Genomic DNA, 25,560 nt, shown 5'->3' on the forward strand with positions numbered 1-25,560 from the left:
TTATTCACCTAAAGGTTTGAATGAGGACAGCCCCATCACCTCCCTAGGTCTGAAGATGCTGTCTCCGTTGAATGGTGGTTTTTCAATCCTGTGTTTGTGTAATAAAATCAGTTAGCAGACCAGCCAGTGAGTTTGCTCTGGGGGGCTATTCATCAAGCTTATAATGGAAGGAAGAGCACCTGGTAACATCACAAAGCAGACTTCATTTCCCTTTGTAATTACAACTGTAAAATAACTTCCAAAAACCCAAATTGCTATTGAGAACCAGATAAGGCAATTCTCACGTCTCCACCTCAGTGAGTGACAGTCTCATTTCTGCTTAATTGAGCAGCAGTCAATTGCTTTTTGTAGCCAGGGTGGCAGCATGGTCTGGTTCTTTTCCACTGGGGTGAGCTAGTTGTGATGGTGGGAGCAGCAGTGGCCTCACTCAGCCTGCTGGTGATTCCACTGTCAACGCGTACAGACTGGCTCGGCAGAGTAACTTGTCATTTCTTAAGGAACGTGGAAAATAATCACCCCGAGTAACTGCATTAACAGTGTCTGCCCTAACAGCAGCGGGTTACAAACAGCAAGAATTCCATAAATGGTCCCTCCTAGACTGATAGGAAGAGATTAAAGTTTTCTTTTTCATTTGCTGAAAAAAGTCAGCATTAAATTTAATCAATATTAGCATATGACATGGTTAGATTAGACAATTGTTGGCCTTCGCATAGACTATCAAATGCTGTCAATTACCTTCCCACATTCTCTTTCTCATTAAAAAAAAAAAAAAAAAGGCTATTACTACAGAAATAAGTGATTGTAGGCTAAGGGATAGCAGCTGTTTAATTTTTGTCTGAATTTTAAAATTCTGGTCAGACTGCCATTTAAAAAATCAAACTCAGAGTTAAACATATGTAGAGAACTATTTAAGTCAGAGCAAAACATGCATGTATGTTTCTGAAATGAAAATGTTACTACATGTTTATTATTAATCTCCTTGAATCCCAGCTGCACGCTGTCCCAGCTGGACATCCTTGAGCAACGTCCTCACCCTCCCCAGATCTCCATTTCTTCATTTGTCCAGTGGCAGTAATAGCTCCTATCTCATAGGGTGGTTGTGAGAATTAGACAATATCTATGCATATGGAAAGTTCTCGGTACAGTGCCTGGTATTACTGTAGTAAGTGTTCTAGTACGTGTGTGCTATTATTATTACTACACATTTTCCACTCGTTAAAAACTCTTAATTGCAACAATTAAGACATGTGATGCTCAGAAGGATAAGAGTATTCTTTAGTCTCCCTCATGTGAGTTAGTACGCAATGGAACCTTTAGGTTGTAGACTGCTCCTCTGAGGAGCTTGGCTAGAGGAATCTTCTCCAGTGAAGGTCTTAGTTTAGGGCGGGTACTTGCCATCCTCCAAGACCACAAGGAAAGGAAAAGGGACTAGAGAAAGTGAAAGTTGTTGGAGTAAGTGAAGTCTGCTGCAGGAGCTTGTGTAGAATAGCCTCTGTCTAGGAGTGGTCCTCAACCCTGGATGCCCATCAGAATAACCCAGGCTGCTGTCCAACCCAGTACATTAAAACTGCTGAGTGTGGGACCCAGGCGTCAGAATTTTGGGGGTTCCCTGAGTGATTCCAATGTCCAGCCAGAGTTGAGAACCACAGCACTAGGAGTAGGGGAGAACTGAGTGAGTCCTCAGTGGAGAAAATGTCCAGACTGCTGCTGCTGCGAGGAATTGCCCAAGGAGCAAAAAATAAAAGAGAGCTGTAGTGGTGGACCGTCTGAGACTAAGCAGCACAACTTTGTGGAAGACCTCATAGGAATTGCTTCCTTAGGTGCCTTTGGTTTGTGGAAGGTAGACACTTAAGAGAAGGAAGCATTTGCTGGAAAGACACAAAGGTTTCTCCATAGAAGCCAAGAGCAGTGAGGGAGGCAGGGCAATGCTACGGGCCTGAGCCTGGAGAGGTCAGGGTCCCTCTCTCTAAAGTTCTGCTGTTAATAAGGCTCAAATCAAGGCTTCCAGTGCAATTTCAACTTCCTGGAAGAGAGCATGAAGGGCCCAGTATGGGCCAGTAGTCTGTTCCTAGACCAATCAGCTACAGCCAGAGACAGGGCTGCCAACCCACCATTCAGTACAGTTCCAAAGAACAGCGATCATACTGAGCCTGATGGACACACCAAGAGGGGTCCATGACTTTATCTACCTCTAACAATACTTGACATCTTAGCAGAGAGAGAGTGGAGAAGACCAACTTATGTGGTCTGCAGGCAGGTGTGGCAGATGGGCTGTCATTGTCAGGAGACGAGAGTAGCCTTGCAGCTGGAGATGAAGTATGAGAATAAGGAGCAATGACTGTAAGGAGAGCAAACACCGACATAGTATTTAGGAGCCAGTTTCTGTTCTAGGGCTTTGCATGCATTACTGAATTCACTTAGTCCTCACAACCTTCTGAAATAGTACTATCATTATCCTTATTTTTCAGATGAGAAAATTGAGGCACACTGTATTTAGATGACTTACCCAAGGTCTCTCAAACCCACAAGGTCAGGCTCTAGAGTTTATGTTCTATGTGCTCCAAATCAACACACTTGTCTGAAAAGATGGCAAATCCTAGTGATGCTAATTGAGAGTCAGATACATGAAAAGTAGAGTAATAACGATACAATGGGGAACTGAATCTAAGATCAGAGTCTTGAAGGGAGAACAGTTTAAGGGAAGAAGTCATGTTGTTGGGTAGTAGAGGTGATAAATTCAATTTTTAAAAAGTGGACATAAAAATTTTTGTTGAAAATGACTCAATGGCCCTTGTGATAACCAACCTGTAATTATCATATCATTATCTGGGTGGTGCTCCTGACACCAGGGTTGAACTCTGTTTTGCTGTTGACCTTTAGTTCTTCATAAGAATGTAGGCTCCTCAAGTGCAGGGATTCCACCCCCCACCCCCCCAATTGGTACTCTAGAAATACTCTCTTGGTGGATCTAAATTGAGAGTTTATTTTCTTCAACCTCCATTCGCTGGTGTGGAGTAATTAGCTTGATGAAAGAGAAATTTATTAACCAAGAAATTCTTCCCCTCCATACTCCATGTTCTATTAGTGCTGTCTAACTGTTCCTGCAATGGTTTGCTACCGTCGGGACCGTGATTTAATTACGCAAAGTGTGACAGATCACTTGAAAGTTGTTAGTTGCTGAGGAAGCACATTTGTGATGTGGAGAAAAAATCCTTTGCATTTTGCTAAGTTTCATATCCTCTATGAATACTTCTTCGTGGGGAAGAACTTAAATTCTAAATGATTATCCTGCAGATTTATGAAATGTCTCAACTAGATGTGACAATGAGAATGTGCTCAACTGTCTGCAGGGACAGAAAAGAAAAATGATATACTCAAGACCCTGACTCCATTGTAGGTACAAAGAATATAAATGCCTTACCTTTCTTCAGCACCCAGACTGCATCCACCACCTTGTCTTTTCTACACCCCTCAGGTCACCTGTGCTGGGAGGCACACATGCTGGGACTCAAACACCTCTGGGATAGTAAGATCAGGGCTAAGTTTCTACATGGAAGGGAATCAGCCTCTGACTCAGTTTGTTGACAGAGCCATCTTCCCCATTGTCATGATACAATCAGATGAGCCAGAGGTTTTGTTCCTCAAAGTGCTGCTGACCAACAGCATTAAGCATCAGTGGGGAGTGTGTTAGAAATGCAGAATCTCAGGCCCTGCTCCCAACTGACTGAAGCAGAGTCTGCATTTTAACAAGATCCCAGGGGTTCACATGTACATGGAAGTCTGAGAAGCACAGGCTTAATCCAACAATCAGTCAAGAACTCTTTAAAGGCAGGCTCTGTGCCATCGGTCCATGCTCAGTACAGTCAGTGGAAGCTCAGTTACTTGTATTAATTAGAGTGGCTCATAGGCAAAGGCGCACATTTATTCAAGTATTGGGGCTTCTGAAGAATGCAGAGCGGTTGTTGCATAAAAGAAAAGCAACATCCAGTCTGGATGTGGCTGCTGCTTTAATTCCGTAGTTGTAGGACTTTCATTCAACTAGATTTCAGGCGGTTTTGAATGATGGTTGTTCTGTAGTTTAGTTGTAACTTTGATGTGGTTGTGGGAGGACGATACCGCGTTTACCTACCTGCCATCGTGACCGGAAGTTCCTTACTTATCTCTTTAAAGAACCAATCTCCAAATACAGTCCCATCAAACACTAAGGCTTCAACGTATGAATTTTAGGGAACATAGAACATTCTCGTAAGGTGTTGCACTTTTTCAACTAATAACACTAAATTGTGAGGTAGTGAGGACTTAACAAATAACTATATTAGCTTGTACATGGAGGATGGACACAAGAAAGCCAAGAACACCTGACGAGAATTTTCCTTTCCCTACTCCCACACGTAAATGGTTAATGTTATAGACTGAACTATGTTCCCTAAAATTCATACGTTGAAGCCTTACTGTTTGATGGGACTGTATTTGGAGATTGGTTCTTTAAAGAGATAAGTAAGGAACTTCCGGTCACGATGGCGGGTAGGTAAACGCGGTATCATCCTCCCACAACCACATCAAAGTTACAACTAAACTACAGAACAACCATCATTCAAAACCGCCTGAAATCAAGCTGAATGGAAGTCCTACAACTACGGGATTAAAGCAGCAGCCACATGGAGACTGGTAGGAGGGGCAGAGGTGCGAGGGGCAGAGGGGACGGGCTGGTCCCACACCCACGTGTGAGGATAAAAATCAGGAGGACACCTCGGCTGGGAAGGTCCTCCCTGAGGACTGAGGGGTCCCCGTCCCACACCAGGCGCCCTGTTCAGGGTTCCAGTGCCAGGAAGAGAATCCCCATCACTTCTGGCTGGAAAACCAGCGGGAACTGAGGCTCAGGGAGGCTGAGGCAGCTGGAGCCCCAGGCAGCTCCTTAAAGGGCCCGCGCACGGACTTATCGGACTCTCTCCCTCTAAGCTTGGAGAGGAGGCAGCTCGAGGGGCGCCAGAGACACACAGGGAAGAACTGAGCTGTTTGGCACTGGAGCGAGGGCTGGAGAGGGGGCTTTCTCCAGGACAAACGTGCTGTCAGAGGCCTTTGTTCCTTTGGTGAGCCCTTCCCTGGGGCGGCAGACAGTCGCCATATCTGGGACTCCAGCAACCTGGCTCACACTGGTAGCCCCGCCCTGGTGACTCCCTGAGGCTCCGCCCCACCCAACTTTCAGGCCCACCCAAGCTGTTGCCACTTGCTTCACCATAGGATTGGCCTGTCTTGGATCCTGCTTCAGGTTTTTCCTAAATTCTTTCAAACAAGCAGCATCTGGTCTCAGATAGCCCCATACCTCTCGTTAAGTAATACGCAGAAACAAACACAGGGAGGCAGCCAAAATGAGGAGACAAAGAAACAGGTCCCAAATGAAAGAACAGAACAAAACCCCAAGAAAAGAACTAAGCAAAATGGAGATAAGCAACCTAACAGATGCTGAGTTCAAAATACTGCTTATATGGATGCTCAGTGAACTTAGTAAGGGCCTCAAGAGCATAAAAAAGGACCAGTTGGAAATGATGGAGGCACAGTTAGAAACGAAGGAGGCTTTAACTGAAATAAAGAATAATTTACACAGATTCAATAGTAGAGTACGTAAATCCAAGAAGCAAACCATTGATTTGGAATATAAGGAAGCAAAAAACACCCAATCAGAATGGCAAAAAGAAAAAGGAATCCAAAAAATGACGATAGTGTAAGGAGCCTCTGGGACAACTTCAAGCGTGCCAACATTCGCATCTTGGGGGCGACGGAAGGAGAAGAGAGGGAACAAGAAATCAAAAACCTGTTTGAAACAATAATGGCAGAACACTTCCCTAACTTGGTGAAGGAAACAGACATACAAGTCCAGGAAGCACAGAGAGTCCCAAACAAGATGAACCCCAAGAGGCCCACACCAAGACACATCATCATCAAAATGCAAAAGGTTCAAGACAAAGAGAGAATCTTAAAAGCAGCAAGAGAAAGGCAGCTAGTTACCTACAAGGGAGTTCCCATTAGGCTGTCAGCTGATTTCTCAAAAGAAACTTTGCAGGCCAGAAGGGAGTGCCAAGAAATATTCAGAGTGATGAAAACCAAGAACCTACAACCAAAATTACTCTATCCTGCAAAGCTGTCATTTAGAATCGATGGCCATATAAAGAGTTTCCCAGACAAGAAAAAGTTAAAGGAGTTTATCACCACCAAACCATTATTATATGAAATGATGAAGGGTCTTTTTGAAGAAAAAGATAAAATATATGAACAAACAAAATGGCAATGAATACATATCTATCGACAATGGAATCTACAAACAAAATGAACAGGCAGAACAGAAACATTCTCATAGATACAGAGAACATTTTGTTGGTTGCCAGATGGGAGGGGGGTTGGGGGAATGGGTGAAAAAGGTGAAAGAATTAAGAAGAACAAATTGGTTGCTAGAATGTCAAACCTCAAAGAGAAGGGGGTTGGGGGGTGGAAAGAAATAAACCAAAGAACTTATATGCATAACCAATGGACACAGACAATAGTGTGGAAAAGGCGGGAGGGGGCGGGAGTGGGGAGGAGGGGGTCAATGGGGGAAAATGAGGAACATCTGTAATACATACAACAATAAAGATTTAAAATTTAATAAAAAAAGAGAGATAAGTAAGGTTAAATGAGGTCATAAGGGTGGGGCCCTAATCCCGCAGAACTGTGTCCCTCTGAGAAGAGTAGGAGACACCAGGAGCTCGCACACTGAGGAAAAGCTGTGAGCACACTGTGGGCAAACAGTGGTCTGCATCCAGGAAGAAAGTTCTCACAAGAAACCCACCCTGCCAGCTTCTTGATCTTGAACTCCAGAACCGTGAGGAATATACTTCTGTTGTTTACGTTGACCAGTCTGTGGTAGTCTATGACAGTTAAACACAAGCTAAGACAGTTAAACATAAGGCTTTTGGTAGTCACCATGGAACAGGCTTCCGGCCTCAGCCTGTCTGTCCAAACAGTCTGTACAAATTGCTTTGTAAAGCAGAAGTTCACTTCATCAGCCAGTGGGGTTAAGTGACACTGTATCACTTCAAGTTCCTTTAGTCATAAGTAACAGAAAATTGTCTTAACCTGAAAGAGCAAGGCATCTGGGTATCACCTGGGTTGCTAACTCAGAGGCTCAGGGACAGAAGGAATTCCCACTACACTGCCTCATCACATGGGTGATTACCCCCCATGGTGGCTCAGCGGGTGTAGGAGTCCCATGGTGGCTCAGCGGGTGTAGGAGTCCCATGGTGGCTCAGCGGGTGTAGGAGCCCCATGGTGGCTCAGAGGGTGTAGGAGCCCCATGGTGGCTCAGCGGGTGTAGGAGCCCCATGGTGGCTCAGCGGGTGTAGGAGCCCCATGGTGGCTCAGCGGGTGTAGGAGCCCCATGGTGGCTCAGCGGGTGTAGGAGCCCCATGGTGGCTCAGCGGGTGTAGGAGCCCCATGGTGGCTCAGCGGGTGTAGGAGCCCCATGGTGGCTCAGCGGGTGTAGGAGCCCCATGGTGGCTCAGCGGGTGTAGGAGTCCCATGGTGGCTCAGCGGGTGTAGAAGTTCCATGCATCAGAAGTTGACTCTCAGAGCAATAGCAAAAAGAAGGGATATTCTGTTTTTTTTTTATTCTCACCCGAGGACATTTTTTTTGGGGGGGTGGTATTTTGTTCAGATAGAGTGGGAGGGAGAGAGAGAGAGAGAGAAACATCGATGTAAAAGGGACACATCGAGTGGTTGCCACCCACATGACCCAACCAAGGCTGGGGACAAACTGCAACCGAGGTACATGCCTGTAGCGGGAACCGAACCTGGGTCTCTCCAGACCGCAGGCCAGTTCTCTAACCACTGAGCCAAACCGGTCAGGGCAAGAAGGGATGTTCTTATCCAGGCATCTCTTTTTTCCCCACAATCCCAATCCCAACCTCTCCTCAGCTTTCACAGGCCAGGCCTGGGACACATGGCCATGTCTGTGCCAGTCATTGGTAAGAAGACCGAAACCACCAAACGTGACTCTCCAGCCGGGGTCTGTGGCGGGTCCTGCCTGCGTTGACAGCTAATCCAAAGGAAAAAGAAAGGGCTGCTTTGTACCATCCTCTGGATCCCGGTGTGTATTTGTAATCACGCTATAGTAAGCTTGTGATTGTGCTGTGGTAAGTCTGCACTTTGGACCCTTTCAGATGCTTGAGCCATGACTACAGCATTACTCAAGGCATGTTGCCAACAGTGAGCCCAAATCACCTTGCCCTGTTTACAGCTGCTACAGGAAGGCGGCGGTCTCCTGGTCTCAGGCCACTACTCTGTCCCTGTGGCATCTTCCAACTTGCAACATTGGACAAAAAATGCAAAGGTTATGATTCAAACTGTAGCAGCTGCTCACCTGTGTGTCCACATCTCTCCCACCCCACCGTTTCACTGTGCTCCCGAGAGCAAGGATGACTTCCTATTGCCAGGACCTGCGTCTCCAAGCCCGGGGGCTCCTTCTGGAATTCAGCAAAGCTCTCTGCCAGGAATGAACAACCCCTCCCCAAGCAGCCTTCAACTAGCAACAGTCTGCAGTTGGTGTCTAACTACCCTGGTTTACCCACCGTCTGGTGGGCTAGTTCTGGGGCGCGTGTCCAACACCATTTCCCAGATTCAGCTCCAGTCTGTCACTGTGACACTTGGTGTAATTACTCACCCATTCCTGACTGCCATCCCTGCCTTTCTTCCCCTTTCCCCTGCTAGTGTTCCCTAGTCTCTAGTCAAACTAAGACGCAAACTATCTTATATTCTATCCATCAAGCTGGACTTAGAAACCAGGGAATGCCTAGGGTCAGTTTCAACTCCGTCCTGAACCATGAAAAATAAGAGGAATTTGAACTAAACAGGGCATATGTCCTGACCACATCTTGTAGGTGCTGCAGTCAGAATCTGTTTTGAACCTGCTGTTGAATTTTTTTTTTTTATCCTCACTTGAGGACATTTTTCCATTTTTTTATTCAGATAGAGCGGGAGGGAGAGAGAGGGGAGAGAGAGAGAGAGAGAGAGAGAGAGAGAGAGAGAGAGAGAGAGAAACATCGACATGAAAGGGACACATCGAGTGGCTGCCACCCGCACTACCCAACCAGGGCTGGGGACAAACTGCCACCGAGGTACGTGCCCTTAGTGGGAACCAAACCAGGGCCTCTCCAGACCGAAGGCTGACGCTCTAACTGCTGAGCCAAACCAGCCAGGGCTGCTGTTGAATTTTATAAGATCTTTTAAGAGAGTTGTCTTGCCAAGGCATCCCAGGTAAGCAAGCCCCTGCAGGAGGTCAGGAACATATATTATACTTCGGGAGAGAGGTGGGGACATCTCCAGAGACAAACAAAATGACTTTATACTTACAAGAGCAAATAAATATAGTGCAAGCTGAGTATGTAGGAGAACTGGGGGGAAAGGTAGTTAACGATGGGAGTGGTCCACCAGCTCCGTCCTTAGGAATATGGACTCCGGCTAGTGTCTGACCTGGAAAAGGATTTTGGAGAGTGTTCGTCTGGCTTTTGACTAATTAAGTGCAAGAAAAAATCTAAAGTCAATAATAGAGGGTTGTAAATGCAAAGGGAAGAAAATCTTTAAAACCTTTTTATAGGACTTTTGTCCAATTTTCCATTTCTACTCATTGTTTTCTGCGTCTCACTAAGCGAAGCATACTCCTTGTTAGGCGTTTTTACAGCAGCTCCTCACTCTGAAGTGTGTTGCCATCTTTTTTTAATCAGTTTTTCCCACAACAGTGGTAGGTTAGGTCAATATCATTTTCCCTGTTTGAAGAAGAGCAAAGTCAGGTGAGCAAAAGGGGAGATGTCATTGGTGCAGGTCAAATAGGAAGCTTTGAGAAATGTTGACTGACCCACCAGCCTGGGGGTAAGACCACTCTGGGCCCCATGTAACAAGTTCAAACAAGTATATTTCTTCTTTCAGGCAATTAAAAATGACTAAATGGGAAATAGAAAGCCTTAAGAAAAAACTTATCACCACACTGGTGATGTGGATATTATTCAGACATTTATGTATCCTAAGTTGTGATGCCAAATCAATTTTCTCCTTGAATTCCCCTACCTTCATCTCTTCATGTGTCCATTTTCTCCTCAGATCAAACCTCACCTCTTTCAGGAAGTTCTCCAAGACGATGACAGCCTTCAAGAATTGACTTCTCCACTCTGCATCCAAAACACTCTGTCATGTATCACAGGTGTTTCGCTGTTCCACGCTATGTGCCTAGTCCCTTCCATTATCTCTGGCCCTCAGAGGTTCAGTATGCAGTATTAAGGGAATGAATAGCATTTTGTAATAAACATGGTGTGTGTGTGTGTGTGTGTGTGTTTGGGAAATGGGGAGGAGGGTCCAACCCCAACCCTGTGCTTGACCAGCAAAGGTGGGCAAAGTCTCAGGGACAGTAAAAGTATTCCCTGGAGAAAGACCAGACTGCCATAGTCACAACGTGCCTTTGAGGGACAACATAACCACATCACTTCCTGCACGTCCCTGATCAAATTAATTCTATTTTTGACATTCTGATTGCTCCTCGCTGTCATAGCCCTTGAAAATATTACAGCTGAAGGCTCGAGGATGAGCTGGTCCACTCGGCTGACCAGGTCAAATAGGAAGCTTCGAGAAACGTTGACTGACCCACCAGCCTGGGGGTAAGACCACTCTGGGCCCCATGTAACAAGTTCAAACAAGTCTATTTCTTCTTTCAGGCAATTAAAAACGACTAAATTGGAAAATAGAAAGCCTTAAGAAAAAAACTTATCACTACACTGGTGATGTGGGTATTATTCAGACATTTATGTATCCTAAGTTGTGATGCCAAATCGGACGGCTGTTTCACCAGGTGCTGTGGGAGGGGAAAGCGAAGGCCGACCACAGAGGCCGACTCTCGTGCACCTGCGTGTTTGCGGAGCCCAGTCACAGGAAACAGATTAGAACGCCTTCGCTTCCCTGGCCCTTAGGTTCCCATCTCCCACCAGCCATTCATTCACAAGTGTTTACTGAGCAGCTGTCATGTGCCAGGCCCTAACCCAGGGACCGGATATATAGAACACATTTATTCCACATCACTAATGTTTTGGGTTTGCTTCAAAATTTCTGGTCCACTGACAATGGTATTTTCTATGTTGTATAGTCTTCGCTGTTATTATATAGTAATTATTATTACAGATGATAATGAATAAGTATAGATACATGCTCCTTTTGAACTTGATCTAACCCTCCTGCGTTATCAGTGGGCACTCCCTGTTGCCCCGTGGGGGAAAGGCAGCAGCGAGAGTCATGTGCCAGTTTGGTCCTCGGTTCCCTAGCTGGACCGTGACCGCACCCCGCGCAGTCGCAAAGCCACACTTGCAGCAGTAGCAGACCGAGCTGGGTCTCCACTCAACGGCTTCTTAGCTGCCTCGCACTTTCCTCGGGGGGCCTCCCTCTAGCCCACCCAGGGCACACTTACATTGGATAAGATACAGAAATCACTGTGCTGGATGCTTCCGCCCACTGAAGGCTTCATTATAACCCAACAGGAAAGAAGTTGAAACAAATGCTCACTTTCCTTTTCTTCCCCACCCATCAGTCTCTGTCAGCTTGATAGAGAAAATATGGCTGTTAATAGGCTATCGTGGAACAAACATTTGCATAACTGTTACCTCAGAGCCCATAACTCTAAGCTAATTGGCTGATGGTGATTAAAATGATTAAGTGATTGTAATTTATATGATTAACCAATTAAACCGTTCTCCAGCGATTGGCTCGGGGTAGGCCTCAGGATGTGCGCTTGTCTCCCAGCATGAAGGCCAAGTTAAGTGTTCTTTCAAATGCTCAGTTGTTCCTCTGACCAGCAGGGAAAACGCTTTGCACCGGGTAGTTGATTTTAGCATGCTAAGTGAGTGGCTACGAGAAAAAGCTGTTCCTGGCATAAAATAAATGGGAGGCCAGGCAAGGATTCTTTCATGTGGAGGGAAGGGGTGTTTGTTGTCGCCCAGAACCATGGCGGTTATTTGAAGGTAGCCCACCTTCCACGAAAATGCAAGAAAGGCATGGTGATGATTTAGAACCTGGGAGCCGTGTGGCTGGTTCCGGCCCAGGTTCTGGGATCAAGGTACTTAACCTTTTTAAGCCTGTGGGTTCCTCTCCTATATATAATATTACCTACCTCTTAAGGTCATTATGAAGATCAAATTAGATTATAGATATTATACTCCCAATAAGTATTAGCTGCCGCTGTGATTGTCGTTTCTGTTAGGATTTTATTATTACTCCATTCGAATAGAAACTATTCCTGGTGTTCAACATGGTGCCTGAATGGAAAATTCCAGAAATAATTCATAAGTTTTAAATTTCACGCCATGCTGAGTAGTGGTGAAATCTCGTGTAACTCTGCTCTGTCCCACCCGGGATGCGAATCACCCCTTTGTCAAGTGTATTCATGCTGTATGTACAGTAAAATAAGACAGGTTGAGTTAGAGGGACCATATTCACATAACTTTTATTACAATACATTGTTATAATTGCTCTGTTTTATTGGTTATTGTTATTAATCTCTTACTGTGCCTAATTTATCAATTAAACTTTATTATAGGTATGTATGTATAGGAAAAAACATAGTACATGTACTATCTGCAGTTTCTGGCATCCACAGGTGTCTTGGAATGTATGCCCTTTCCCCCTCAGATATGTGCTGATGATTGAAATAATAACAGTGGACACAGAGCACTAAAGTCTCACGGGGCACTTTTCTAAGTGCTTCACGTTCATGACGTGGGTCACCCTTGCAACCACTCCGTGAGGTATGTAGTATTAGCTTCTGCATTTCGTGCAGAAGGTGAGAAAACCCAGGGAGAAACCTCAGCTTGCTCAAGGTCCCACTGCTACTGAGAGGTGGATTTGAGAGCAAGGCCCGCATCAGGGCGCCTCTGTAACTAGTAGGAGGTGTCTAGGCATTTTCCCTATCCAACGTACAATGTCCTTCCCAACTGAGAATAAGAAAATAATACAGTTCCTTCCAGTTAGGAAACAAAACAAACTGGGTTCGTTTGCTTGATAACACCTTTCAGGGACTTGGCAACTTTGGCAAATGCAATAAGCAAAAAACAATGTGACTTCTCAGAATCAACTAGTCAGGTAGGCAGAAAGCAGAAATCGAACATGCTCTTTGTCAGTCCGCTGGGTACACTCAAGTTCACCGTGATTCCGCATGTTTACGTCACCACTCCCACCCCTTTGCCTGCTACAGCAACCACTTCACTCTCCCTGCACCCCGGGTTGAACACACCATCTTCTTCCCCAGATTCCCCAGGCTTTCAGCCTCTGGGAGCTTTGAGATCTAGCTGGTGGCTAGACTTATGGCTGTTGGTTTTCAGTCTCCATGTTTGTTAGAAAGTGGAAAGAGGCAGATAATTGACATCCCTATTCTGGAAGTTTCAGCCAACATTCCAAACCCAGCTACTTGTGGGTGTCTTTCTCCCAGGCCTCTTTTGATGACTAAATGTCAGCATAAGAAAACTAGCAAGTGTTTTACTTTCATTTATAGAATAACATTAATAGCAATAACTAATAAAACAGAAGCCAGAGACACCACCAGGGACGAGGGGTTTGTACTGCTGCTGTACTTACGGCAATAATTATGGATGTGAGGGGCTGGAATTTCCCGACGCTGACCCCAACACTTTCTCGGTTCCAGAGCCATCTGCTCAGTTCAGCCTTTTTCTGACTCTGCAACTGATCTTCTTTTTATTCCATTTTTTTCCTAGCCCAGGACTTAATCCTTTCCTTCTCCCTCTTCTCCTCCCTCCTTTCCCTCCTTCCTCGGCCCATTTCTTGAACATGAATGCTTAAGACACCTATTGCCATGGGACAGACTGGTTCATTGTGATGAATACGGCCATTCAGTAGTGATTGGTGAGTGTATGTTCCCTTAATAACTCCCATGTGACGGAAGTGGAATTTTTATTGTTAACCTGATGCCAAAATGAATTCCACTCGCTTTTGCCACAGGTTCTTGATCTATGTTTGTGTGACTTTACCCAAGTTCTTTTGTTTTTTCTTAAAAATGAATGCATTTTTATATTATAAATTTTATAGAATACGAAAAAGACAACGGAGAAAGTACAGATTGCTTCACTATATCTCTCCTAATGTTTTTCTTTCCTTTAACTCCTCCTCTACTACAAAACAGTGAAAAATTATTTTTAACCCTATAAGGCTGTGCTCTGTGTGGAGGCGTGTGCGTAAGGGTGGGGGTTAGAGAAAGCCCTTTGTGATTCACTGGGCTTGAAGAAATATATCACAATATTTGACAAGTTCAAATTATGGCTGGGTCCCTACAGCACTAACCTCTGGAGCCCTAATCTTTTCCAGGGTTTAGGGGAGTCAGTCTCTGGCTACTGCACAGGCGAGAGAGAAACCCAAGCTCTGGACTTGGCAGGTCAAAGCCATTCAGTTCAGCTCTAAATCTTTACAAATCCAAGAATTTCCCTGAAGTCATCATTCACTCTGAACTTGTCTGTTGCTTTTCGTAAAGGAGAGGAAAGAACCTTGCTTTGGTTAAACATCGGCTCCCGTGAAACCAAGCGTTGAAAGGGGGCAGAGTCCATAATTGATTTTCTGACAGGTTATAAAATATTAAAAGATGGGAAAGTTTTAAACCTAATTTTTAGGTATCTGTCTGAAGCCATGTCCAGTTGGCCTGCAGAATCAATGAAACAACATTACAGAGAAATGCTGAACTCATCCTCTGCTGGCTAATCTATATTTCAAAGATGAGACTGAGCTCTTAAATGACCTACTCACAGAGTGAGCTGATCCCCCGTTTAAACCTCCCACTTGGAAGCTTGGTTGCAAAGATTAACTATTTCAAGGAAATGAAAGTCAACACATCCCTGCAGGATGGGGAGAAAATTCAGACCAAGGGAGTAAAACAGGGCAAGCAAAACCCACAGTCTTTCTGTCAATTCAGTGTTGGCTTCTTGGAATGATTTGCGGCTTTTTGTTTTATTGTATGTGTTCTGGTTTACCTCTGGCTTTTGGGGGGAGGTAGGGAAAACAGTCTTTATTATCCCTGGATATTCCCTCAACAGTGGCGTTATGGAAATTTGTCTGACCTATGTGATGTGCAAATGAGGTCTAACCTAGGCAGGATGGAGGTGTTTCCAGTTTCTTTGGCTCCACCCCCAACAGGAAGTGCCCCCTGAGGAGCACAGGAAGCTGCAGTGTTTCAGGATCATCATGGGGACCAGGAGTGTGGCCTTCGGGCTTTCAGTCCTGTCTTCACCACTATTTGTCAGTTGGCCTCGAAGTAAAAGGAACATTTTTGGCCTGAGGTAAATGTGGATGAGGAGTCTATCAAACCATTTTTTGAAACTATCTTTTTGGTTTTTAGTCTCTGAAGCTGGGCCCCCTGAGCTGCATTCCATCCTGCAAATGTCCTAACCCTCCCAGAAGGTTCTCCAGAAGGCTCCCAAGGCTGCAGGCGTGTCTTACTGACCTCTCTGTGATCTGGGGACTCCTCACACTTGGGCCTAGAATTTAAGTATTCTTTCTCCTTTTCCCCCAATTCTCCACTGTTACTCTCCCACTTCTTGCCCCCCCCCCTTCCCACTCCCATCACATGAGCTCCTTGAAAGCAGGGATTGGGCCGAGCTCATTTCTGTTCCCAGAACCTAGTGTAGCACCTGGCACCATGACCATCTGACGTATATTTCATTATTTATTTTATTTTCTAGCTCCCGATGTAGAACTTAAACTCAGGGAAGACACAGCTTTTTGCCAGATTTGTTTACTTCTTGATCCCCAGAGTCTAGAAGAGTGGCTGGCACATCGTAGGTGCTAAACAAACATTTGTTGGACAGACGGACAGACAGATGGATGGATGGATGGACAGATGGATTAATGAGCTGAGATACAAAGCAACAGTAGAAACATGTGATCAAGGTACTATGGGAATGTAGTTCTGGAGCCATTTGTTTTGAAAGAGTTGAGAAGAATGTTGGGAAAGACTTAGCTGAAGAGATGAGATTGGAGCTGGGCCTTAAAGGATGTCTTTGCTACCTGAAAGTGATGAACTAGAGCAGAGACAGAGGGGAGGGCAACAGGGCATGACCTGGTCAGGGCAACAGGGCATGACCTCATATGAGACACACAGACCAAAAGAGGAGGTTGGAGCATTAGATTGGGGCAGCGCTCTGTACAGATGAGGCTAGACAGATGAACTGAGGCCAGTTGTGAGGGATCTGGAATATTGTGATGCGCATTAGGAGTTTCTTCTGTAAGACTGTTGAAGGCTTTTACAGAGAGGAGTGATAGCACTGGATCTCTCTGTAGAAACTGTGGAGGAGGGATAGAGTATGGCAGGGGGAAGATTGGTACAGGGAAGCCAAAGAAGAGGGACCTGCTACGTATGGACGCGCGGCAGGAGATGGGACTGAGCCAACCTTGAGTTTTATCGTGCTGTGCCTGGACCATAGGAGAGGGTCTCCAAAGAGTGGCTGAATGAATACTGCTGAATCAGTGCTGAGGGTTCTTGAGTTTCCCTTACATACATGTATTTTCAAAGTTAATACAGGTCCCATTAGGTCACTAGTGCTCAACTGGGGTGATTTTTGCCCCTCAGGGCAAAGTCTGGAGACCTCTTTGATATAGAGGCCAGGGATGCTGTTAAACATCTTACAATGCATAGGACAGCCCCCACACAAAGACTTATCCAGTCCAAATGTAAATAGTGCCCAGGGTAATATAATCAATTTAAAAACATGAATAGAGGGAGTAGGTCCAAGGAACATGTGTTTTTGCTCTGCTGAAGGCAAGACCTTAATCTAAGAGTGACTCCTCTGAGTGATTTAGACAAGAGGACTTCAGAATTGGGGTGACAGACACCCTGAGGCACTGGCCTAAGTTTATTTGACCTTGATCACCTAACTTGTTGCCATTAGATGAGTGCCAACGGAAGGTACTTCTACAGAGATAACACAGGTAACTTGCCTTCCACGGGGTGGCATTTCATAAATGCTGCTCCTGTTCCTTTTTTAAAAATAGCTTGTCCTGATATTTCCTCCTGATTCCAATTCTAGTTCTCCTAGTCCACTCAAGTGTCCCTTCCCAAGTGGTCTTTTCTGGCTGTCCTAGTGAAAACTGAACCCTGCAGCCCCCCCATACTTCCTATCCTCCTTCTCTACATTATGTTTTCCTCTCCGACACCATCATATTTTACTTATGTGTTTATTATGTGTCTCTCAGCTGGAATGTAAACTCTGTCAATTTATATGTCTGTCTTATTAGTGCCATGTCCTCAGCACCCAGAACAGAGTCTGGCATGTAGCAGATGCCCATTAAATATTTGTTGAATGAATGAAACACATCCCAGTATCTAATAGCCAGAAAAAGTCGCTATGATTCGCTGTGTCTTTCTGCATTTTCCTATGATTGGTATACAATGAGAGTTTCATCAGCAAGCAGAAGGGAACAAATCCCATGAACTGCTGAGGCCAATTTTTTTCTTCAAAGGAAGCAAGTTGTAGTAACCTGGATGGTTCCACATTCTTCTGCATGTGAAGGAAAGATGTTCCAGGCCGATTTGCTCACTCTGCCCTCTCTCACCCGGGTCCCGTGCAGGGAGGTGGCCATCGGGCCCTATCAGCGCTGCTGTGCTCATAATCAGATTTTAATGACTGTCTGCTTCCCTTCCTACATGTTTATAGTCCTCCGCACTCTGATTAGGCTTTTGGTCCCACAAGATAGTTAAAAGCCCACAATTTGTGCTGGGTGTTTTATTTTTTCTAAGTCAAGTGAGTGGGTGAATGTCCCTTTGATCTTCCCGCTGTGGATGAGAGCTGTTTGTGTTTTTAAGGCCTTCACCAATTATGTGAAATGGACTCAGGACGGGGCCTGAGGCTGGCCTTCTGGGTGGTTCAGAAGTCCCTCAAAAGTTTTCATTCATTCTCCTCCTGTCTCCGCCACATCCCAGGTGCTGAAGGAACAGAGGAAAAGAAAGTGGTTAAAGGCTCTGGGAAGCAAAATGGATGGTCTAGGCTAGCGGAGGGTCAGCTTTCATAGACGATGTTCCAGGAGGCCACAGCCTCTCTCTGTGGGCTTCCTTCACCTTTAATTGGGGAGGTTGCCAGTGGTGGAGAACACACATCATTCAAGTGGTCATCCCCGTGGAGTCTGGTAAGCAGCTCCACGGAAGGTCGACCAGGGGGAGACAGTCCCAACCATCTGTAGGGCTGGATTTGTAGCTGAAAGGCGTAACCAACAGACCTCTTGTCATTGCACTTATTCCAGCAATTCTGTGTGCAAGAGGGATGGGACTGTGGGCCGCACAGACAAGGGAGGGGACCACAGGAATCACACACAGGCCTCCGAGGCTCCCAGGTCGTATCAGGTTTGAAATATGAACGCCATTCTGGCCAGTGACTTCCTCGTGGAATGTATACATTACCCTGTCCATGCCACAACTAAGTCACATGCAATAGCACTTCATTATTTTAATTAAGTTTATTGCAAGACTAATCATCATTGCCGTCTGTATCCATCATCTGTAATTTTTCCAATTATGGCCGTGAGTGGTGACAGTTCACATTGACAATAAATGATCGTGCCTCTGGCTTGAACTGACACTTCATCGGAATTTGCAAGGTTGCTCTGGGCACTCCTGGGCTTGCTATGTAAAGAACTATTTATCTATGACAAAAGCTGGGTCTAGCTGATATTTGTTTTTGCTTCCCAAATGGGTAAGTTCATAATATTTGCAAAATTCATTCTTTAGTAGATGACAGCCCCGGAGTCCAAAACACATTTAGAAAGAAGTTATATGCTCTTAGCTCAGGGCTGCTGCATCACAGCCATTCCCCAACCTGTCCTAAAGGCATATCAGTTGAGTTATGGCTCTTTCTTCCAAATGGACATGGGAATGAAGTTGTTTCGACTGCAGAATGGCTCTTGGCTGTTTCCTATTTCTAAGTGGAAGCAGGAGGAAAGAAATCGGAGGGAAAACAGCTCTTCTTCCCTTTATAACTGGTCCTTTCTGGCATCTGACATGATTGAAATTCTTCACCATTTAAGTAAGACATCTCCTGAACAATAACCTAGTTGCTTATTATTCTTGTTACTGCATTTCCATGGTTTAAAGCACTCCCTGGTCTCAACCGTTGGTGCTACAAATAATTTTAATTGAGCCGAGAAACCCTTGACATTTTAGAAATTATCTTCTATTTATAAGACTTTGAGAAGGAACCTTCCTGGCAGTCCTGACCTCGGTGTGATTTGACCTTCCCACCCCGCTACTTTGAGTTTAGTTTTTTATTTTCATTGAACGATATTACTTTCATTCCTAATTTAATTTTTTAGTAGCAAATAAAAAGCCAATTGGATATGTCTGTAAATCCCACACAGGGCCTGAAATACCCAGGCTCCTTTGATTCACACATTTCAGGAATCTGGTCATCTGAAGTCCATTTTGTTAAGGTTGATAAAGTGAGTCCTGGGAGGATTACTAACAATGAGGGTCTAAAAACAGAGGCTCTGTAAGATCCTAAAATATCCTTTGGGGTTCATGGAGGTTTTCTGAATAGTAAATATTGAAATTTTTGTTATGTTTTCTCCAAATATCACAAATCTCACTGGCGTAGGCCTGTTGAGGTAAATTTGATTTTGATAGCAATAAAAAATTACTGTATATCTGTATAGTACTTTCATATTCATTGTCTTCTTTGATCTTCAAAATAACTCATTCATTCATTCAGTAAATATTTATAGACCACTTACTGGCTTCCAGCCACTATTCTAGGCACCGGGGACACAGCAGTGAACTGACATTTTCAGGAGAGAGAAAGACAAAAAAATAAACAAAATGTATTTGTTTGGAGTTAAATGTCAAATAGTGCTAAGTGTATTGTAATATAAAACAAAAGCTAAGCAGGGAAGGGAAACAGAAAATGCTAGGGTGGAAAGACCTCACTGGTAAGATGACGTCTGAGAAGGGGACTGGAGGAGCTAAGGGCAGAAGCAACCTTCCATAGAGAGAGTATAGCAAGTACAAAGGCCCTGAGGCAGGGACAGAAAGGAGACCATTGGGTATAGAGTAAAGTGAGCAAGGTGGCTGGTGGTAAGGAAATAAGATCAGAGTGGAAGCAAGAATTCCATCACGTAAGACCTTGAAGGCCAGTGTAGACTCGGCTTTCACCCTGGCTGAGATGAGAGCTCTGGAGGGTTCTGGGCAGAGGGGTGACATAGCCTGACTTCTGTTTAAAAGGACCAGTCTTATGGCAGTGTAACGATAGGTTGGGGAGAAGGCAAAGGCAGAAGGAGGGAGGCCAGTTAGGAGATCACTGTGTTTATCCAGGAAAAAATGACAGTGGTTTGAATCAGGGTGATAGCAAGGGAAGTGTGGAGAAGCAATCAGTTTCTGGATATTGAGATCCCATTTTTAAAGTGAGAAAATTGAATCTCAAAATAATTGACCAAGTGTGTGACAAAATTGGGTTTGAAACCAGACTGTTGGTGGGAATCCCTCCCCGGCACCTGTGCAGACCACCTGCCCCTGAATACAGTCCAAATATCCATCTTGGAGCTTCTGCCTCAGAGGTATGGTCATGTTCTCGTTAACATAATAAAGAATCAGGAAGAGCAAGGGTTCTCCAGTCCCCTGGCTACCTGTATGACTAATGCTACCTGACAAGGAGCAGGTTGGAGCCTAATGAATGGCTGGGAGCAGGAGCAGAAGTGGGAGCAGGAGCAGGAGTGGGAGCAGGAGCAGGAGTGGGAGCAGGAGCAGGAGCAGGAGCAGGACCGGGAGCAGGAGCAGGAGCAGGAGTGGGAGCCGGAGCATCGCTTCTGGGGGAGGAGCGGTGTTCATTAGTGGTCTAGTTGCTCAGATGGTTCAGGTTCTCATTTGCAACAGACCCCTGCACTGCTGAGTATCTTTCTGGAAACAAACAACACTACTATTACTTTGGAGCCCCGTGGTGGTTGCATTGTTTTTTGTTTTTAAAGACATAAGATTCATATAGCATAAAATTAACCATTTTAATTTAAAAGTGAACTATTCAGTGGAATTTAGTACATTGAAAATATTGTATAGCCACCATGTCTATCCAGTTTCAAAATATTTTCATCACCTGAAAAGGAAACCCCACTAAGCAGTCACCCCCATTCCCCATTCTCCCTAGCCCCTGACCACCACCCATCTACTTTCTGTCCCTATGAATTTACCCACTTTAGATATTTCCTATAAGTGGAATCATATATATGTGACATTTTTGTGTCTTACTTCTTTCATTCAGCATGTGTTTGAGGTTTTGTGAGATTATAGTATGTATCAGTACCTCATTCCTTATTATAGCTGAGTAACACTTTATCGTATGTGTCTGCCACCACGTGTCTCTCCACTCATCCAGTGATGGACATTTGAATTTATTCCACCTTTTTGCCTATTCTGAATGGCACTGCTACGAACATGTGTGTACATGTACTTTTTGCCTGTTTTCAGTTCCTTTGGAGATATGCCTAGGAGTGAGATTGCTGGTCATATAGTAATTCTGTTTAACTTTTTAAGGAACCACCAAACTGTTTTCCATAGCAGCTGATTCATTTTCATTCCCACCATTAGTGTACAAGGATTCCAATTTCTCCACATCCTAGCTAATACCTGCTATTTTCATTTTTAAAAAAGTTATAGCCATTCTAGTGAGTGAGAAGAGGCATCCCACTGTAGTTTTCGATGTACATTTCCCTGACTAATGATGTGCTTGTTGGCCATTGATATATTTTCTTTGGAGAAATAAATGTCTATTCAAGTTCTTTGTCCACTTTTCAATTGGGTTGTTTATCTTTTTGTTGTTGGGTTTTAAGAATCCTTTATGTAGTCTGGATACTAGATTCTTATCAGACATATGATTTACAAATATTTTCTCCCTTTCTGTAGGTCATCTTTTCACTTTTATGATAATGTTCTTTGAAGCACAAAAGGTTTTCATTTTGATGAAATACAACTTATCTGTTTTTTATTGTTGTCACTGTTGCTCGTGTTCATATCCTCTGGCTTATTTAAAGCAATGGTAACAACAGCAATAACAGTAGTGAACACTGACGCAGAAAAAGGAAGTCACAGGAGAGCATCTGAGTTTTTCCTATTTTAGAGCAAGAGCTAGAACAGACATCGAATTTCCAAGCTCAGAAGTATTAAGCTATAGACCTTGAAGTATTCCTCTTATAACAATATATTTCTCCATTACAATATATGTTAGGCTATCATCACAAGAGACCCACAAATAGAATGATTTAAGCCAGAAAGAAATTTATTTCTGTGTCTCGTGTCAAAAGTAGGGCTTAGCAGGGTCAGGCCCCCAGGCTGCTTCTAATGTCCGGTTTGCCATCCTTAACACGTGGCTTCCATCTTGTGATCTGAGATGACTGTTCCAACCACCACCATCCATCAGCCAGCAGGAAAAGGAAGGGGGAGTTTATGTTCCTGTTCTTTTTGCAAATATCCCAGAATTTGCACTCATCACTTTTCACCTCCTATTGGCCAGAACTTAGTCATATGACCATACCTATAGGAGGCTGGGAAATGTGGTCTTTCATTCAGTAGCCATGTGCCCAGCTAAAAAAAAAAAAGCTTTGTGATTATAGAAAAAGAGAGAATGCACATTGAGAGACAAAAATTCATTCCCTGACTCAAAACCCCAAGTTTATTAGCTCTCTGAGTAGTATTACCAAAATCAGGAGGAACAGAAAGGAAACTTCATTTCACCCTGTGGTTACTTTCCCATCCATTAAAAGATCTTTCTCAAAGTCCCTTCAGATGAATTGGGAAGGAGGACTGAAGCTTGGTGTGAAGATAAGTCCTCAGGGGACAGACTCGGGTAAGTACAGAGGAGGGAGAAGAAAGGAATTCACTGGTGAGCTGTCTAAAGAGGCACAGAGGTGATGAAGTAATGGAGAGTCAAGGATTTCTATCAGAGTCCCTTTACTGTGGAAAATTTTTATGGGCAGAGAGTTCTATCTGGAACACAAACCAACAACAACACAAATCCAAGCAGATGTTATTTTGGTGGTTTACAGCATTTAAAGTGCTTTCACAAACTTTTTTCATTGGGTCATTATAAGAGTACCAAAAAAGGCAGAAAATTCCCTCTCAGCTCTAGGATACAAGGGAATCTCAGGTGCTAGAGGTTTCTAGATTTTTGGTGGCAGAGGCAGGATTCAAACTCAGCTCCGCCTGACCTCATCTTGTATTGATGTACTACAGGACTTTCCCATAATGCTTTGTTCCCAAACTTGCTCTCAAATGAAGCTAATGAGCCAGACCACTTCAAGCCTGAAGCTTGACATACCTTCCAGGATAGCCGAGAGGTCCTACCTTCAGGCCTCTATCTACCCAGACCTGCTGTTAAACTGGAAAAAGGTTCCTGGAGTGGCAGTTCCTGGCCTACTGTTAGCACGGCGTGGACAGGGAGACAACGGGCCAGGGAAAGCAGGGTGCTAGGTGAGCGATGTTGGCAAATATGCTGCAGGAAGCTCTGTACCCTTTTGAGGAAAAGGGGAGTTCACAGCTCTGGGTTCATGTGAAACATACTATCCAGGGCCCTAGTCAGGGCTCGGGGTCAGGGCTTGGGGTCAGGGGTGGTCACATGCACATCCTGGTAATTCCCTTCGAGCCAGTCCATACCCCATCTCGGGAGACACCACAGAGGCACACTGGACACTCTGTACTGGCTGCATGAAAAAAATACAGTGAAATAAAACACTTTGTCTAATTATTTTTCCAACAAGTTGGGGAGGGTTTTAATGACAGTGACAGGAGGTTATGACCTGAGGCTTCTTAGCTGGGGGCCAACATTGCTTTGAGGAAAAGGCAAGAGATCTGAAGGCAGAAGTCCTGCTGCTAACTCACCATAAGATCTTGGGCAAGTCATTTAAGCTCACTGAGCCTCAGTTTCCTCATCTGAGAAATGGAAGCTAGTAGTCACCACAAGTACAATAGAACACATCTCTTGGGAAATTCAAAGATCAAATAAGAAAAGGGAAGTTGCTTTGTAAACCAAGTGATATAGAAATATTATTATTATAGTATAAATCTAGCCTTTTGATGTCAGACAACACGGGGTTAGAAAGAAATATAAATGAATTCTAGGACAGCCATGAGATCATTGACTGGGCTTCAGTCCTGGTTGGCTGACGTGGTTTTTTTCTGGTGGGGGTGGGGGTGGGGGTGGGGGTCCGATGTCAGTCAAAGGTGAGAATCATTAGAATGATACTAACTGATAACCTCACCTCCCTACAAACACAAAGTTTTCCAAAGTATTTTATACACCTTTTCTAAATATATCATTCCTGTAAATGTTGGGAAAGGTTTATTTTAATAGACATAGAAGATTATTTGTTAATTCTGAGGCACATAGACTTAGGGCTTCTGTTTCAAGATATCAAACAATTTAAAGAGACAAAATTTTAGAGCATAGGAAAATCAGCTTTGTACAAATCATAGCAATTTTAAAAACTATTTTTTTCCATCTAGGGATTTCTATTACACTGTTGTCTTTCATATTATTTTTAGTATATATTTTTAAATTGTTTTTCTCAACAATTTTGTATCGTGTCAAGGTCTAGGCCTATTGTTATTTTAAGCAGTTCTGAAAATGAGGCATCTGCTAAGATATTTGAAGAGGAGGGAATATAGACCAAACTCTTAACAGTGGTGACCTCTGAGGCGGGATTGGGCAGAACCGAACAGGTCAGGGAATCGATTGCTTCTTGACTCTGTTACAATGAGCATGTGATGCAGTGAAATAACAAGTAATGTGTATTTTAAAAAACAATAAAATAGGAATTAATTGTTTCAGAAAATAGATATTCTATTCCTCCAAACAAGTCCTCATAATACCTGACAAAATATATCAACTTAGACTTAATTTGATTTCCCCAACCTTTCTCCATGCCTTTACTTTTCCTCCCCAACAACACACTTAACAAATCATTGCCAATTATTGGAAATTTTGAGGAGAAAAGTAAATTTAATTTTGGTGTAAGTGGTTACATTGACAAATCTGAACCAAATTTCACTAGACTACAGACTCCTCAAGACCAAGGGGCTTTTATGTTTCATTCTTTAAATCATTCATTCATTTAAATCATTCGTTCATTTATAAATGCATATTGAGCACCAGGTACTGTTCTATGCACCGAAATACAGCAGCTAATAAAACAGATAAAAATCTCTGCCTAGCCCTGGCCGATTTGGCTCAGCGGTTAGAGTGTTGGCCCGTGGACCGGAGAGTCCCGGGTTCCCGCTAAGAGCACGTACCTCGCTTGCAGTTTGTCCCCGGCCCCGGTTGGGGTCATGTGGGTGGCAGCCAATCGATGTGTCTCTCTCTTCTCTATCTGAAGATAAATGCAAAAATGTCCTCTGAGCGCATACAAAAAAAAAATCTCTGCCTACAATTAACTTAGTTTCTAGTCTTGATGCACATACTCTTAACAAAAATGTGTTAAACAAGTGAATTTAAGCAAATTTTATTGAGCACTTACTATAACCCAGGCATTATT

Source organism: Molossus molossus, unplaced genomic scaffold (genome assembly GCF_014108415.1).
Source record: "Molossus molossus isolate mMolMol1 unplaced genomic scaffold, mMolMol1.p scaffold_m16_p_7, whole genome shotgun sequence".
Classification (NCBI taxonomy): domain Eukaryota; kingdom Metazoa; phylum Chordata; class Mammalia; order Chiroptera; family Molossidae; genus Molossus; species Molossus molossus.